This window comes from Mandrillus leucophaeus, unplaced genomic scaffold, assembly GCF_000951045.1.
Source record: "Mandrillus leucophaeus isolate KB7577 unplaced genomic scaffold, Mleu.le_1.0 Scaffold258, whole genome shotgun sequence".
Classification (NCBI taxonomy): domain Eukaryota; kingdom Metazoa; phylum Chordata; class Mammalia; order Primates; family Cercopithecidae; genus Mandrillus; species Mandrillus leucophaeus.
Window position 1 is genome coordinate 2717167 of NW_012102676.1, and position 17332 is coordinate 2734498.

General features: G+C 32.7%; 1 protein-coding gene across 1 annotated transcript in view; it reads left to right on the forward strand.

Annotated features, from left to right (window-relative positions):
* Positions 1–17332, forward strand: part of DGKB (diacylglycerol kinase, beta 90kDa) — a 773008-nt gene that overhangs the window by 374441 nt on the left and 381235 nt on the right. The window lies entirely within an intron of this gene.

Consider the following 17332-nt stretch of genomic DNA (forward strand, 5'->3'; position numbering starts at 1 on the left):
AAGCTCCGCCTCCCGGGTTCACGCCATTCTCCTGCCTCAGCCTCCTGAGTAGCTGGGACTACAGGCGCCCGCCGCCTCGCCCGGCTAGTTTTTTTGTATTTTTTAGTAGAGACAGGGTTTCACCGTGTTAGCCGGGATGGTCTCGATCTCCTGATCGCGTGATCCGCCTGTCTCAGCCTCCCAAAGTGCTGGGATTATAGGCTTGAGCCACCGCGCCCAGCCGAGTTTACTTATTTTTATATTGTTATTTATTAAACAAATGTGGTGATAGTTATAATTAGGTCCCTTAATCTTTACACTAGTATTTAAAATGATTTATATAACATTTCAGTATTAGAACATTGTTTATTTGCCTACATATTTACCTTTACAAGTGAGATTTGTACTGGTATGTGCTTTCATGTTGCTAAATAGCACGTATTCTTTTGAACTTGAAGAACTTCCTTAGTACTTCTTGCAGGATATGTCTAGTAATAAGGAATTCCCTTAGTTATTGTTTATCTGGGAAAGTATCTATCTTTGATTTTTGAAGGACAGTTTTGCTGAGTACTTTTGGTTGACATTTTTTTTTCTTTCAGTACTTTGTATCACTCCATCCTCTCCTGGACTGAAACATTTCTGCTGAGAAATCTGCTGATAGTTTATAGGTGTTGCCTTTTTTTGTGATGAGTGATTGCTTTCAAAATTCTCTCTCTGTCTTTGCGTTTTAACAATGTAATTACAATGTTTCTCATTGTAGACTTCTTTAGATTTAAACTATTTGGGTTACTTGTGGTTTCATGAATCTGGATGTCCATTCCCATTCCCAGAATTAGAAAGTTTTTAGCTATTATTTTTTTAAATGAGTTTTCTTCGCTTTTCTTATCTCTTCTCATTTTGGAACTTGTATAATGCATATATTGTTTCACATGGTGGTATCTCAAAAATCTTGTAAGCTTTATTTAGTCTATTTATCCTTGTTCTCTTTGTTTTTATGATTAGATAATTTCCAATGACCTGTTTTCAAGTTCATGCATTCACCTGATTAATTGATTATTATTTCCTCTGATTCAATCTACTATTGATTGAGTCTACCATAGAGGTTCTCTGTTGAATGTTTTAGTTAACATTGTCTTCTTCAGCTGTAGGATTTCTATATTTTATGGTTTATGTTTATTTGCTGAACTTTCTGATTATATTCAGTTGTTCAGTTGTCTGTGTTATTTTTTAGTTCACTGAGTTTATTAAAGATAATTAGTTTGAATTATTTGACAGGTACTTTGTAGACCTTCATTTCTTTAGAGTTGGTTATGGGAATTTTATTAGATTCCTTTAGTAGTGTCATGTAACCCTTATTCTTTGTGATCCTTTTATTCTTGCAATGGTGTCTGCACATTTGCAGAATAGTTTACAGACTGACTTTGTCAGGGAAAGATATTCACTTATAATTTTAATTGCCTAATATATTGTATTTCCTGAGTAATATTCTATGGACACTCTAAAAGAACATGTAGCTCCTGTTGGTAGGTGGGGTGTTCTATGTCAGTCTAGTCTATTTGCTTGATAATGTTTAGGACTCCATGTCTTTACTGATTTTCTAACTGTCTTATCAAATATTAAGAGAATGGCATTTACACATCTGCATATAAGTGTTAAATTATTTCATTTCAATTTTCTCACTTTTCACTTCATGCATTTTGGTGATTTATTGCTATATGTATATACACTTGTTATTATATATTTCTTATATATTCACTGTTTTATCAACATGAAATACAACTGTGAATCTCCAACACTATTTTTACTTAATGTTTATTTTCTCATATATTAATAAATCCACTCCAGCTCTCTTATTTTTACTTATTTTTACAGCTATGTGGTATAGCTGTTTTCTAGTCTTTTGCATTTTACTCCATATGTATCTTTGATTCTAAAGCATGCTTCTTGTAGACAGTATGTATAGTTCAATCTTGTTTTGTATCCTGGCTGACAATCTCTGCCATTTGATTCATGTGTTAGTCCATTCATATTTGTGAAATTATTTATGTGGTTGGTTTTGCATCTACCATTTGTTTTTGTTTGTTTGTTTGTATTTGTAGGTCTCATGACATTTTGGGTTTCTTGTTGTTCCCTGTGAAGTTTATTTTTCTGGACTATTCTTTTGGTGTTATATCTAAGAACATTTTGCCTAACCCAAAGGTCCTGAAGAATTTCTCCTGTGTTTTATTCTAAAAGTACTACAGTGTTAGTCCATTTATTTGGATGTAGGATTCATTGCAATTTTTGTATATGGTTTAAAGGGAAGGTTTAACTTCATTTTTTGCATATTGATATCTAATTATCTCACTAGCATGATAAAAGTTCTATTCTTTCCTCCATTGAATTGTTTGATGCCCTTCTCAAAAATCCATTGACCATAAATATAACAGTATTTTTTCTTTAATTTTTTGTTGATTTATATGCCTATTGTTATACCAATACCACAATCCTGATTTCTTTAGCTTCTGTAGCAAGTTTCTAAATCAGATAGTGTAACTTTTCCAATTTTCTTCTTCCTTTTCAAAATCTTTTGGCTCTTCTGGGTTTTTTCTCTCCACATAGAATCATCTTGTATATTTCTCAAAAAAGAATCTGCTGTCATTTTGATAAGGATTTTATTACATTTATTTTTCACAATTAGTATCTTGTCATATTTATTTTCCAATCTATGAACATAAACTCTCTTACTTCATTTAGACCTTCTTCAATACTCGCAGCAATGTTTCTTGGTTTTTATAATACAAGTTTCCATTCTTTGGTTAATGCATTTCTAAATATTTTAGTCTTAGAAACTACCATACATGGAATAATATTTTGACTTTACTGTATGATTATTAATCGCTAGTATATAGAAATACAGTTAATTTTTCTGTATTGATTTTGAACCTCGTGCCCTTGCCAAACTTATTTATAAATTCCAGTAATTTTGTAGGGGACTCTAAAATTGGAATATTCTACACAAAAGATAATTTTGTCTTCAAAGAAAGCATTGTTTTTTTTCTCTCTCTCTTTCAATTTAGATACTTTCAATTTATTTATCTTTTTCTTTATTGTTTAGTTATAGCCTCCAATGAAATAGCCTCTAATGAAAGATTGATTATATGTGGTAAAAGTCAACATTCCCTTTGGTGTAGCAGATTTTTAAGGAATAGATAAGTATATTTGGAGAAACAAGCTGCCCTTTACGTGTATTTTCTAATATAGAAATGTAGAAGTAATTATGACACGTCTATGACAATATTTGGTGATGATATTAAATAGTCTAAAGTTATCATTATATTTCATATTTTATAGAAGATTTTTTGCTTAAATTTAGATTATTTGATTACATTGTATATATTCTTCAGTTATTTTGTAAAGAAAATAGCCTGGATAAAATGAACCTGGAAATAAAGTTTGCATTCATTCATGACATTTTCTGCTAGCATCTTTGTCTTATAGAAACTGACATTCTATACAAGAACAATGAATTAGTGGGAGAAATGAAAGACAAAGGAAATATTTAGTCTAATTGTAAGTTATATGAATTATTCTTGGTGAGATTATGAAGTAGTCAGCTTGAACTACCTTGCTGTATCTTGTGTATGGTACATAGCTCCTCAGGAACTCCATGTAATAGGTAGCTTGATCTCATCTGTATTTTCATGAGAATCCTAATATCATATGGTAAACTCATTTAAAACATTGTTTCATGTTTAATATATGTGATTTAATTTTCAAGTCTCACCTCTTTATAAAGGAGATATAAATTTTAAACTGAAGGTTATATAAGTTAGGAAGCAATCAAGGGAGGCATGTAAAACTATTTATATGTCAATCATACTTCAATAGAGGGTTTTTTCTGAAAAGGGATCGAGGGAGAAGGCAATTTGAGATGAGTTATTGTATATACAGAATGACAAGCCTTGTTAATTACTTATTAACTCCTTTTCTCAGGATGACCAAAGACATAACTCAGAACATGATATTTTTTCATTATTTTCCCTTTTTGTATGCTTTGTAAAACAGTGTATATAAATTTTTTAAAAAATAGGACTGTAAAAATGTATTTTTTTAAAGGCAATTGTAAATAATTTTAAGTTATTACTTTAAAAATATAACCTTAATAAAATGGCATTTCCATTTTAGAAGCATTATTGACATTTTGATATAAAGCAGAGGCCTTTAATGAGCTCTCAATCAAAGGAAATACTTCAGTAATGATACATGATTTAATCGATCCTGATCAAATAAATCTACTCCAGTCCATTTTGATTTCACTTTATGAGTAGCTGCTGAGGTCAAAAGAGTAACAACTTCGTAAGTTACTACTAATAGCATTTCACTTGACTAAGTATTTGTATCTAATTGGACAAGAGAATATTTGAGAGGATTTCATACTTTATTGTAGTGTACAATTCCATAGAGATGGAACATACCAGGCAAACAATGTAAATTGACAATCCAAAATAAACCATGCAACAATACTCAAAAGTGTATTTTGTTTCATGGACCTGTTAGAGAAAATAGAAAATCACTAAAAAATTATGATAGTAAAACTTTGTCAAATAAACAGAATTTGAAAGTAACCAAGTTTAGTTTTGATAGCATTATTTCTTTAGACATAGTTAAATTATTCATATTCCTTAGGTAAGGAATTTATAACTATTGCTCAAAGATATTTTTCATGTAGACTGATAAATTCATGTAGAATCCATTTTTCATTTTAGAGTTCCATACCTATATTATGTACAAAATATTATTATAATTACTTCATGATGGAATCAACATGCTCTTTATTTCAGGGCTCATATTAATGTTTCTAATCATGTTACCAAGAAAAAAGTAGTTATTTATTTAAATAGACTTTAAAGATTACTCATTTTTAGCATCATTGCTCAACAAAATAGTTGATTTTTCAGCTTTTATAACAAACACACGTTAAGCCATAGTTTCTCCAAACACTTCTCTTCTTGCCCATCTTCAAAACTCCACCATTTCTGTATTTCTTCAGGAAATTTCTACATTCAGCCTACATCAAATGAATTTTTAGGGGAAACTTTTTTATTATTTCATTTTCTAATTTAAAGTAGAAGCTTTTAAAATATTTTAGATAAAAAATTTTAGTGTGTTTCAGAATCATTGTAAATACTTATCCATATACTTCTCATGTTACTTTGTTATTTTAGGAAGAAAACGTTGAGGGTTTGTGAATGACTCCAACTTGGGTCCCAGTAATTGCTAATGAAGTTAAACTACCCTCTTGATTGGGTTTAGCCACTGAATCCCAGTGCAATGGACCAATTTCTCAACTCCATCTTTTTTGACCTTCCTTTTATCTGTCACTGCCCAAGTTATTTGCCATATCACAGCAATTTTTAAAGAAATATGCAAGGAAATTTTATAAGAACTATTAAAAGGTACAGTGTCACTTCTGTATGTTATAGACAAACCATAGCAATTCTAATTTAAAGTACCAATTACCTGTCTTACAAATGATATATCTCATTCACATATTTCTTTAATGAATCATGTAATATTTTTGGTTAACATATTTATGTCCTATTAGCATAAAATCTTGGTAATTTTTTTCTGTTATCGCTTCATAGAATGTGTATTACCATATAACTACTCTGCAATTACTGTTCAGGAGTACTACAATACAAATACATTTTCTACAGATTGCTTCATAATTATACTGCAAGTTACTATGTAGTTCAGTGACTAATCACCATGTTACTTGCAATTTTTGTATCTTGTAAGTCTGCAGTTTAAAAGACAGAAATAATCAGATAATTAGTCTTTGATTACATAGTACTCACCCTGTTCTTAAATGTACTTAAATGGTCAATAATTACCATGTAATTACAGAGCAATTATTATAGACATTCACACCACCATATGTAAGGCATCGTGGGTGATTTCATCCCCTGTGTTTAGGGATTTATGACTCAGTCATAGAAAGGTCACTGCAGTCTGCATCAGGGCAAAAACTGCATGAGAGAGTGGGCTGTTTTATAAAGGTGAGATCAGGTGTCAGTGCAGTGGAAAGGCCTGTTGAAGGAAGGTTGTGGTGACTGCCTTTTAAGATTTTTGACTTAGCAAATGAATACAAAATATGTATAAAAAGAAAATCCAGAGCTTACACTGACTGTTGAAATTTTATGAAATTCATCAACTTGTACTTTTCAGGAAGTCATTTTTCTCTAAGGTACTTATTTCACTTTTACCCAAAGATGCTTTTTTGAATACTAACAAACCATTTAAAATCACATAGTATTGGTTTCACACACTAAAAATTTCCGTCTTACTTTCATATAGCAAGAAGTTTTTAGTGCCAGTACTCGGCACCTCTACAAAAGATCATAGTTAGCACGTTTTCTTTTTATTGAGTTGTTGCATGGCAAGAATTGATAACTTTTTACTCTGGGAGTTAAATAAAAGTTGCTGCTTCAGGAATCATTCTTCTATGATTCTAATTTCCTATTAAATATGTAATTTAATTCTACAATGTTTTATTTTATAAATGATATAATTATATTTCATTTAAAAATTGGAAGTATTCATGTTAACAGGGAAAAATAGATCTTAAACCCAACAAAAATTATAGCTCTTCAGGATAATCTTATCCTACACTTCTTCTGAATTTTCCAAAAATGATTTATATAGGGTCAAGTATGCATAAGGATCTAGAGAATATTTTCAGTTGAAATCCATTCCAATTCTAATGTTCTTGGTGCATTCTCCAGTATAATAATTGCAGAACTGCTAATATGCCAGAAATTTGGATGTTTATTTTATTTTTCTCCTTTTTTCACCAATGAATGAGAAAAATAATACCCACAGCTTCTGATAGAGCTACTAAAATGACCATAAAACAGAGGAAAGCTCAATATAAGTTTTCAAATATTGATCTAGATTTACTAAACAAATTACTAAATAAATTCCCAATTCTATTCTGTATACAGTGGACAACGCTAACCAATGAATTGTGTCCAATAAAAGATTATCTCTCATTGGACTAATGATTGGATACATGTCCTTGGCAGATCCTTTAAGTAACTTGCTTTAATGACTTTTCAATTATAGGCATAACACTTAATAGTAGGCAAGACCTGGTGACCCAACTGGACTAACAATGCAGTTTCAGAGATGAAAGAAAGCAACCAGAAATCAATGCTGAGATATGACAGTAAATTCAAAGTAGTGTTACACCACCTTTGAACATAAATGCTGAGGATATGTAGCATAAAATAGAGGTTCCTGAAAGCTAAATAAATGAATTGAACATATTACTAGTAGGATTTGTAAGCATGTAAGTGTAAACCCAATAAGGTCTTCAAACAACCAGATTTAACATTAATATTTGATGGAAAAAAATGGTGGCCACAATAGGTGAACTGCTAAGTAAGTAGGAAGTAAAGTATTTATTCACATCAATGTGTATGTGTCTGTGTGTGGTGTGTATGTTGGTTTGTATGTATGCAGGTTTAGAATTCATTCTTTCTCTGTTATGAACTGCATTAGATGCACAGATCAAAATCAGTTTGATGAAAATGCACTGTTTAATATCCTACCATTTCTATGGCTTTGCAAGCAACTTGAGTTTTTAAATATCAGTTCACTATGGCACTATCTTACATACCTTCACATTAACCACATATTATTTTTAAAAATATTTACTCTTAAAAGTGTTTTTAATTGTAAAACCTATCTCTTATCACGATGTCTTTCTCAACATCTTGAATTCTTTTTATTTTTTTGACTCTTCCCATTATTTGAGCTGTAATCTTTTGGAAAGTAATTAAAATTTAGGAAGATGTAATGCAGAACTCATTGCTTTGAAACACAGGTTCTTAGTGGAGTTGATTTCGTCCCCAGGGAGATCTCTGGCAATGTTCAGAGACATTTTTTTATAATCACAACTTGAGAGTGGGAATGCTATTGGTATCTAATGGGTAAAGACTAGGGATATTGCCAAATATCCTGTAATGCGCAATACTGTATAGCCCCCCACAACAACGAAGAATCCAGCTCGGACTGTCCATTGTGGTGAGGTTTTAAGAAACCTGATTTAAAGAATGAGTACACTTTGAATTGACCTTGATAGTATATAATTAATCACATGGAATTCCAGCAGAATGTTCATTTTTTTTTTCCTTGAAATTATTTAAACCACAGATAAGTGAAGAAAACAATCTTTTGGGAAAATATTTACATGTGATTGAATTTGAAAAACTAATGTTACATAAAATATAGAAATTAGTTTGCTTAGCTTTTTGAGAATGTGCACATATTTTTCAGCATATGTAAAATGTCATACTAAATCATTACTGACTTAAAATTTTTAAACTTTCCATTCCCAATGCTATATTTCTTCAAATATTGTTCCTTTACTTCACAATTTAACTTTGTGGTTCCAATGTAATGATGACAACACATTAATAAGTACTGGAAAATATTTTGAAATTCTAGTTACCTGAACAAATAATAAAAAAGACCAAAACAAAATTTTTCTATTACACAAATACAACTTTTACTTTGTCCACTGTTTTTCTTTTTTATTGTCAGTGTAATTGGCATCATATTTTGACTACTTGTCAAGTATCCAATTGTCAGTAATTGGATCATCGTATCTTGACTATTGTCAACAGTGTTATGTCTCTAATTTAAAGGTTATTAGAGCAAGTTACTTAAGTGACCTGCTAAGGACGTGTACCCAATCATTAGTCTAACAAGAGAGAATCCCTTGTTGGGCAGAATGATTCTTTCTTGCTGCTTAATGGAGACAACTTGATAACACTCTTTTCAAGATGGTATAAATATAGCAAAAGAGTATAATTTCCAGAACAGTCATTCTTGTTTCCAGAAGAGTCTAACTCAAACTACTAAGAATATTTCCTTTTTAATCTGGAACTAAGGTCACACATGTACCTTTCAGCTTCCCTGGAACAAATGAAGATGAAGTTTGGGATCATGCACAAAGACGTTTTCAACAGGAATGGGGAGAGCATTATTCAGATCAGGGCTACAGAATGGATAAAAAACAAAATAATGACTTACTTAGAAATGGTTGTTCCGTTTGAATTCATGACAGGGTTACCAAACCAGAGATCATAATTAAAAATAACTTATCAAAGAGGTTGAAAGTACCAACAGTTCAAAAAAATATTCCAAACTTTTTATTATGAAAGCCTTCAATTATACCACAAAATGGAGAGAAACATAGGATGACTACCATGTACTCATCACACAGTTTCAATCATGATCAATAGCGTGTCAATTTTATTCTTCCCACCCCATGTTTTTACATATATTGCAGAAATTAGGTCATTTTTCCTACAAATATTTTAGTGTGTATATATTTCAGTGATAGAGGCTTTTTATTCATTATACATGGTATATGACCATCTTCTGTCATCTCTCACAAAATTAACAGTAATGTCTTAGTATTTTCATTGTCTCATCAGGAAAGAGATGGCACATTTAAATTAGAATCTTTTTTTTTTTTTTTTTTTTTTTTTTTTGAAAAAAAGGCCTCACTCTGTCACCCATGCCGGAGTGCAGTGGTGCGATCTCCGCTCACTGCAATTTCTGCCTCCCAGGTTCAAGAGATTCTCCTGCCTCAGCATCCCAAATAGCTGGGACTACAGGCATGTACCACCATGCCCAGCTAATTTTTCTATTTTTGGTAGAGACAGGGTTTCACCATATTGTTCAGGCTGGTCTCAAACTCCTTACATCAGGTGCTCCACCCACCTCAGCCTCCCAAACTCCTGGGATTACAGGCATGAGCCACTGCGCCTGGCCTAAATTAGGATTATTTAAGAATAGTTTAATGAACAGACTATTTCTGAAGGTGTAAGCAGGGTTTGGAGATAGCCCAAGAGACAAGGGATAGTTCGGTAGCCTGGCAAGTATCTAGGAAAAGGTATTATACTACCACTCTATTGACCTGAAGCAAGGAATAGTAGCAGTTTCCTAATCCCAGATAGAGAAAGAAGCTGAAACCAATTCCTTATGAATACTCTTTTCCAGGAGCAGTAGGTTTTTTTTTTTTTTTTTTTTTCCCAAATTTAAACTATTAGTGTATCATCTAAGAAATTTTTAGAATATGAAATAGGTCTTATATTCTGAATATAACGGAATAAATATAAAATATAAACATTAGACAATCAGTTTCTCAGTATTCATTAAATATATGTTAAACAAACATTTCTAAAACATCAGTTGGAGAAGATACAAAATTATCAGCTGATTTGATATGCCCATGTGTCTCAATCCGGAGCTGGGAAATGCACAGCAATGAGCAGTATTGGCTCTGGTCTATACGTCAGATTGGTGTTCTCTATATAGTATAACTGTTTAGTTATTGCAGAAACATAACACTGTAACCCCTCATTAATAAGATGACTAGTGTATAGCAAGGAGAGACTAAATTACATTAAATCACATAGCTATTAAGTAATAGAGTTAGGATTCAAACACTGATATGTCTGACTCTAAAACTTAAGCTCTTTCTACTACAACACACAATGTTCCCCATGAAACATACTCAGCAGCAGTTTGGTTCCACATACCTCGTTATTGTTCACAGATAATATTATATTTATAATAGAATTCATTGTATTATATACATTTATATTATATAACAACTTCCAAACAATATAACATATGACTATTTTATTAATATTATTCAGATTATGTTATAATATAAAAGCATTTATGTTTTATATGTGGCCTTGATTGGAGTATAATTTTAGCACAAATATCCTGATATCCTGAGCTTACTATATGGAAGACATATTGTAGACTGTTGACTGAACTATAAGAAGGAAACAGTTCAATATAGAGCACTGACCTATTTTTCAGCCAATTAAGAAGGCTGAACCTGAGGGAGCATGCATGGCTATGGGTCATACCAGCTATTGGAAATAATGTAGTCATTTCATTCTGAAACAACTTTCATGAACAAGGAAATGGTAGTCTCCTTTTGGAGGTGGTTTCCATGATGCCTTCTTCAAAGGAGATGGTGCCAAAATAAAGTGGTTTTTAGAGAAATTATGACTGCTGAGAAAAGTTTTGACTTTTAAACATGCTTTCAAAGATAAATCATTATTTAGGAAAGAAATCTACTTAAAACCATAGTTTAAAAATATACTTAACATCAATTTAATCTTGGTTCACAGCTTCCTGTTATTAACGTTTACCTTTTATTTTATAACCAACAGCTATGAACTATGAAGTATAATTTTGAATCCTCTGGCCTCAGAAAATATCAGGCCATAGATAATATGGTACTGTTAATCAGAAAGTTGGGTTTATATTCAACTTGGTCATTAACTTTTAGTGATAAACTAGGCCAATTCCATATGCTTTCTTGTCTCAGTTCCTTTGTCTGTATAAGAATACCACATATTTCTCTATCTAAACTTTCGTTATTTTTAAGTGATTCTGTATAAATCAAGCAGTCAAAAGTCAATAGAAGGCATGACAAAGTGAGAAGTTGACAAATTCTTTCCCCCAAAAAACTGTAAAGCTGGACAAACTTGTCAAAAACAAGTAATTCTTTGCTCCAGAATCCAACCAAAGGCATAAAACCAACTGAGAAGTGTTTATGAATCGAATACATGAACTTCAGTTGTGAGTCCGTGGCATTTTTTCCTGGTCATGCTCCCATCAACCCCATTTCCAATATGGTAGTTCAACCAGGACAGGGCAGGGCTTGCTGCCACTGCCGAAGGGACTCATTTGATTTGGAGTATCATCAGTTTAAGTGGCCATCTCAACAGCTAGAGAACAGGAAAGTGGCAATTTTGTTAGAATGAGTGTGCACATTTATATGGTGCATTCAGTGCATCAGCGGACTAGCCAAGGATTTGACAGACATTTTTGGAAGGTTGGACAGTCAAAGATGGCTTGATAAACACTCCAAATATCCCAGGTTGACTGGAGTTTATGTGCATGAACGACAGATAACACAACAGGCCAAAGCTACCCACACCTCCTGGGCCTTTAAAGCCTCTGCATGTGCAACAAAGATGTCAAAAAGCCTTATGTAAAGTTAAAGTCTGGAAAAACTTCAAATGTAATCTGAAATATAAATGTTCCATCTAGGCCACATGTATATCTTTCAGCAGAAAATGAAACTTTAACCAAGGTGATAAGCACAGCTCTGACCAATCTTTGGGTGAATGCTAAGCTACGTGTAACAGCAACACACTACTACACCCTTAGGATGCAAGGCTTAAAAATAAAGAACAAGAAAAAACAAAAGTAGATGAGGTCTGTGTTGCAGAAGGTCATACACAGTGAAAAGACAGATTTCACAGATTTAGTCCAGGCAGAATTATGAAATAAATAACAAGCCAAAAAAAAAAATACATCTTAAGAAGATAAAGTAAAAATCAGGAGTTGCTATGTTACATAAAAAGTTCAATATTCAATAGAAAATTATGTGATATGCAAATAAAGAAGAAAATGTGACTCATACTTAGGAAAAAAAGCAGTCAGTAGAAATAGTTTCTGAATTTTCCCAGATGTTAAAACACAGAAATTGCTATCAAAACAGTCATTATAAATACATTTTAAAAATAAAAGTTGTTCAAAGAATAAAAGGGATCCATGAAAATAACTCACTGAATAGATAATTTCAAAAAACAGATAACAATTACTTTAAATTAAACAACTGGAAATTATGGACATGAAAAGTACGGTAACTGAAAAATATAAAAATTCACTAAAGTGGCTCAACAGCAGGTCTGTGGTGTCAGAAAAAAGAATATAATGTTTGAAAGTTTCTCAAACTTGATGAAATACATTAATCTACAGCACTCTAAAACCAACGAACCACAAATAAAATAAATATCAAGTGATCTGCACCAGGATACATTTATTTGTTTATGTGCATGAACATAAACAAATATGAAACAATAACCAAGGTGGTAAGCACAACTCTGACCAATCTTTAACTGTGGAAAGACTGTGGAAAGACAAAGAGAAAGTGAAAATGCTAGCCAGTTATTCCAGCACCATTTATTTAATAGTGAATTCTTTCTCCATTGCTTGTTTTTGTCAATTTTTTTAAAGGCCAAATGATGGTAGGTGTGCATTCTTAATTCTGGGGTCTCTATTCTGTTCCATTGGTCTATGTTTCTATTTTTGTACCGGTATATTGTTTTAATGTGCATTTGGCAAATGTTTTTAAACAGAAGTATTACATATACCACACAAAGTTTGAAGGCAGCTAGATAAAAATAACTCTTTACATACAGGTAAAGGACAATAAAAAAAAAATCATAACATCTAATCAGAAACAACAAAGGCCAAAAGATAGTAGAATAACATACTCAAAGGGCTGGAAGAAAAAAAACCCTCTCATATAGGAACAGCATGTTCAGCAATATTATGGTCTAATGATGAAGATATTGGATAAACATAATAGTGTGGTCATCAATATTTTCATTTAATAATGAAAATCTCTGAAGAGAGATCTTCCCAGATTAAAAAAAGACAAATATTCCATTGCTGGCATTTCTAGACATATATTAAACACCCTACCAAATGAATGCAGAATGTACGTTCTGTTCAAGCACTTGTGGAACATTTTCTATTAGGAACCATTTACTGTTTCACAAAACAAGTCTCAATGAATATTAAAAGATTGAAATCGTACTAGGTGTTGCTCTGACCATGACAAAATTTTATTAAAAATTCACAACAGAACAAAATCAGGGAAAAGGATAAAGAGTAAAAATTAAATAAATATACTTTGAATCTCTCATGGATCCAAAAAAAAAACCACAAAGAAAAATGAAACATATTTTTACCTGAATGAAAATTTAACTCTAACGTATAAAACTTTATGCGAGGTAGCTAAAGCAGGGTTTAGAGGAACATTTATAGATGTAAACGCCTATAGTAGAAGAGAAAAAAAAGACCTTAGTAACCTAAGTTTTATACAAAAAGAAATTGTATCAGAGATTGTGTGGGGCTGGTGGTCAGAGGAGAGATGGATTGCAAACAGATTTGAAAAAAAAAAAATGTAGCTCTAAATCTATCTCTAAAACGGAATTTTGGTATAGCTACACAACTCTATAAAATATTTACCAAAAAGTATTGAATTGCATATTTACAATGAGTGAATTTTATGATACATACATTAACATCAATAACATTGTTTAAAAAGTTAATAGTGGTTTGTAATTTATTCCTTTTATTTCAATGGAAAAACTCCATGTGTAGGGGTTTCTCAAATTATGACCAAAGTAGGTCGGTGATTCTCAAAGTATGATTCCTGGAACAGCAGCATCACAATCACTTGGGAACTTGGAAATGCAAATTTTCAGACCCTATCTCATACCTACTGAATCAAAATGTCAAGGCAAGGACCCAAAGAGTCTGTATTTTAACAAGCTCTGGGTGATTGTGGTATGTGCTAAAATTTAGGAACCACATTCCTGTAAATTCCTATAGTAATAGAATTCTCTCTCTTCTTGGAAACAATTCTTATCTCCTGAGTCCCCATGAGCCAAATGTCCTGGGTGATGGTGGTATATACTAAAATTTAAGAGCCACATTCCTACAAATTCCTGTAATAGTAGAATCCTCTCTTTTCTTGGGAACAACTCTTATCTCCTGAGTCCTCACAAACCAAATACTTATTTTTTAATGTGAGATTGGCAAATATTTTTAAATAGAAGTATTATATATTACACACAAAGTTTTAAAGTTCACATATCTCTTGAAGAATCACAAGATGTGTCAGTACTCCCCTCATCTTTTTTTTTTTTTTTTTTAACTTTTAGGTTCAGGGGTACATGGGCAGGTTTGCTGTATAGGTAAATTATGTGTTGTGTGTCATGGGGTTTGGTATACAGATTATTTTGTTACCCAGGTAATAAGTACAGTACCCAATAGGTAGCTTTGCCATCCTTACCCTCCTCTTCATCTTCACCCTCAAGGAAATCAAAGTGTCTGTTATTCCTTTCTGTGTGTTCACATGTACTCGATGTTTAGTCCCACTTATAAGTGAGAACATGAAGTATTTTGTTTTCTGTTCATGTGTTAGTTTGCTGAGGATAATGGCCTCTAGTTCCATCCATGCTGCTGCAAAGGACATAATCTCATTCTTTTATATGGCTGCATAGTATTCCATAGTGTATATGTACCACATTTTGTTTACCCAGACTACCATTGATGGGCATTCCACATCTTTGCTATTGTGAATAGTGCTGTAATGAACATATGCATGCATATGTCTTTATGGCAGAATTACTAATATTCCTTTGGGTGTATACCCCAAAATGGGATTGCTAGGTCAAGTGATAATTCTGCTTTAAGTTCTTTTAGAAATTGCCAAACCACTTTCCACAGTAGTTGAACTCATTTACATTTCCACCAGCAGTGTATGAGTGTTCCCTTTTGCCCACTACCTCGCTGGCATCTGTTACTTTTTTTTTTTACTTTTTAATGATAGCCATTCTGACTGGTATGGGATGGTATCTCATTGCAATTTTGATTTTCATTTCGTTAATGATTAGTGATGTTGGGCTTTTATTTATATGCTTGTTGGCTGTGTGTATGTCTTCTTTTGCAGTGTCCATTCATGTTTTTTGCCCACTTTTGAATGGGGTGTTTTGTTTTTTCCTTGTAAATTTGTTTAAATTTCTGGTAGATTCTGGAAATTAGACCTTTTTCAGATGCATAGTTTACAAGATTTTTTTCCATTCTGTAGGTTGTCTACTCTATTGATAGTTTCTTTTGCTGTGCAGAAGCTCTTTAGCTTGATTAGGTCCCATTTGTTAATTTGGGGGCTTTTTTTTTTTTTTTTCTCCAATTGCTTTTGGTGTCTTCATTGTGAAATCTTTGCCAAATCCTGTGTCCAGAATGGTATTCCCTTGGCTGTCTTCCATGATTTTTATAGTTTTAGGTTTTACATTTAAGTCTTTAATCTATCTTGAGTTGATTTTTGTATGTGATATAAGGAAAGGGTCCAGTTACGATCTTTTGCCTATGACTAGTCAGTTATTCCTGCACCATTTATTGAATAGGGAATTCTTGTTTTTGTCAGTTTTGTTGATGATCAGATGGTTGTAAGTGCATGACCTTATTTCTGAGCTCTCTATTTTCATTCCATTAGTATATGTATTTGTTTTTGTAACAGTACCATGCTGATTCGGTTACTGTGGCTTTGTAGAATTGTTTTAAGTTGGGTAATGTGATGCCTCCAGCTTTGTTCTTTTTGCTTAGGATTGACTTGACTATTAAGTTTCTTTTTTGGTTCTGTATGAATTTTAAAATATTTCTTTTTCTAATTCCATGAAGAATTCGTAGTTAGATTGGGATAGTATTGAATCTGTAAGTTGAGTTGGGCAATATGGCCATCTTAACAATATTGATTCTTCCTGTCCATGAGGATGGATGTGTTGTCTCTGATTTCTTTAAGCAGTATTGTGTAATTTCCATTGCATAGTCTGCCTAAAAGCTCCCTGGTCTGACATACTACTTCAGCAAAGTTTCAGGATACAAAATCAATGCATAAAAATCAGTGGCATTCCCATATACCAACAACATTCAAGCTTAAGTCAAATCAAGAATGCAATCCCATTTATAATAGCCACAAAAAAGAATAAAATTCCTGTGATACAACTTCCCTCACATCTTTCTTACATGGCAGTGTTGAACTCAAGCAGGGTACCAGATTTCCCTTGAGAGGGGAAGGGCTCTTCTTCAGTGTGCCTCTGAACCACACAGCTTTCTTCACTCGTCTTCACTATGTGAATGGCCTATTCCAGATCAGATCTTCAACTTATTCCCAAACTATGAAGCAAATTGCAGATTTTGGAAAGCACATTGAATGCTTCAAGTAGGCAAGAAAGTATTAACAGTATTGTTACAAATGTCACTGGGAGAGACTGGGTAGTTTTATTTTTATAGACATATTTTTTTGGCTTCATTCAATGACTTTGTTTAGATATGCACTTCTTTAAAGTTCACTTTTTTTGTTTCCTTTGCTGAGAATTCCAACAACATATTTCTCATAACTAGAGTAATACATTGTTTAGTTTACTTGAGATATGAAAAATTGTTTTTCTTTAAAAATATGACTGAGCACAGTGGCTCATGCCTGTAATCCTAGCACTTTGGGAGGCCAAGGTGGGCAGATTGCTTGAGCTCAGGAGTATGAAACCAGACTGGGCAACATGGCGAAACCCCATTCCCCCCAAAATGAAAAAATTATCCAGGTGGTGGTGGTGGCACATACCTGTAGTCCCAGCTACTGAAGAGGCTGAGGCAGGAGGTCGCTTGAGCTTAGGAGGTCAAGGCTGCAGAG